Here is a 2,249-nt window from a genome sequence, read left to right on the forward strand (position 1 = left end):
TCATTCAGGAAAACTGGGGTTTACCAGCTGTATTTGAGATGTTATTGGCACTTATCTGTGGATTTGGAATCGGGGTAACGTCTTATTCTTTACTTTTTTGTACTTCCTGCTTTCTACTGTGTAGCATTGTTATAATCAACAATCTCTAATAATTTTTATTGCTTTTCTCTTTTTTGCCGCAGGTCAGGGCTATTCCCTACAGAATGGTTCATTTCCATGGAAAGGTTTTTGGATCTAACTCAACTGTCAGATTAGCTGTGAACTTCGGACAGTGTTAGTCCTTTGTTGGGACTGAAAATGCAAACTAATCTCCGAGTATGGTTAGGGGAAAGGATCTGCATCTGAAGGATAGGATGGTTGGGATTAGTGTGAAAAAAATTCCAAATGAGAGCAACTTACTTTCCATAGGCTGTTCACAATCCAGAACAGGGAGAGGGAGGTGACGGCAGGCACCCCACATACTAAGGGCCCAGAAAAGCATGGGTGACTGGAAAGTAGTTTCCAATATTAACGGATTAACTAAATACTTCACTTGCCACATTTAAAAAGCTTTGTCTTAGAATATGAAAACTTTACATACTAGCAACAGACAAAACGTATAGAAACCTTGATCAAAATATTTCTTCTTTATGCTTCTCTATGTTTTCTAAACTGTTTTGCCATATGTTTTAATCAGAGGAAAATGTAATTAAAAAGAACCAAATCAATCCTCATCAGTGCATCAGGGCTCCTGGCGATAAACAGCCCTGTACGGCCACTCCTGGTCAGCCTTGACTACGTGCAGTGAGGCGGTCAGCAGAGGAGCCCAGGACTGTGGGATGAGCTCTCCCGTGTGAGATCCTGGTGCTGGTCCAACTCAGAGAGAAACACTCGTGATATCTAGAGTGGGAAAGCAATATAGCCATGGACCACAGGGGAACATCTGAACACATTTCCTGGAGGATAGGTTGAGTCCCACCTTCCTCAAAAACTGTCATCTCAGTGAGGTGAAAGGCCCAGACTGGGCAATCACATCACCTATGCCTACTTTCCAGCTCTTTCTGAACCAGCTTGTGACCTTGGGCAAGCTCTTGAATTGACTCTGACTCTGGTTTCAGATCTACACAAAGGAATAACAACAGGTTTCTTTTGAGAATTAACTGGGATAGTGCATGTAAGGCACTTAGCACATTAGCAGATGTAGTAGGTGCTCAATAAACATTAGCTCTCCACATAAATGTGTTACTCAGTCCTAATCACTTCTGAAGTATAAACCAAGAGATATCTAACTCCCTGAGGCCATCTACACACTATGTGGTGTGAGAGTGTGGCAATGGCAGAGCCCTGGGGACTGATCACTTCCTGGCCTGAGATGAAGGGAGCAGTGGCCAGGCTTCCCAGCCAGGTCCCTCCTTCCATTGTCCATGCTGCCTCTGTCCTCACAGTGTCCACAGTGAGTGGTGAGCAAGGGCTTCGACGGCCTAGCCGGCTCAGGGAACGCAGTGTGGTGTGGGAAGAGTGTCACTTGGCCGCACCAAGGGGGTTACTTAACAAACAACTGCTTGTCGCTGAACTTAAATCTACAAACAATTCATCCTTCTTCTTTGGAAGAAGGGTAGGAAGAGTATCAGGACCTTGGATTGGGGGCAGGGTTTGGCTCAAGACTAAGAAACTAAACTGAGTCTTGCTGCGTCATTTTGTATATGTGTGTAGGGAGAGATGGTCTGGAAGGGACCGTTATTAGAAAACTTCCTCTGGGGATGAGAAGGCGGTGGGGCAGAGAGACACGGTCATTTCACAGAAGGTTACAGTAAACAAGAATGACTGCTTCTGCTACAAAAACACTGAGAGTTTTGGTAAACTGAGCCTTTGAGAATTTTCTGCATTGTATTGTGCTGAAGTGCAGAAACATGTGGATTCACTGAAACGAGCAGCTGACTGAGGTTTTAGAAGGCAGTAGCTCCTACAAGTTCAACCCCAGACTCCACTGTTCACATTCTGAGCACGTTCGCATCCGCAGGCCTGACTGCAATTCCAGTCCAGGCTGAGGAGTTTGGAAACAACCTCCCTGTGGATCGGGAACTGGAAGGAGGAGAGAGAGGCTGTGCACCTGTGCTGCTGGGAAGCCCCTCTCCTGCGGCTTCTGTTTTCCAGCACAGCCTGGTCAAGAGGGTCTGGGCAAGGTTCTGTCTGAGCAGAACACGGGGTGGGCTGCAGTGAGCAGACGAAAGGCTTATGTCTGCACATTCAGGGCTGGGGTTGGGGGCCGA

Source organism: Hyperoodon ampullatus (assembly GCF_949752795.1).
Source record: "Hyperoodon ampullatus genome assembly, chromosome: 1".
Lineage (NCBI taxonomy): Eukaryota > Metazoa > Chordata > Mammalia > Artiodactyla > Ziphiidae > Hyperoodon > Hyperoodon ampullatus.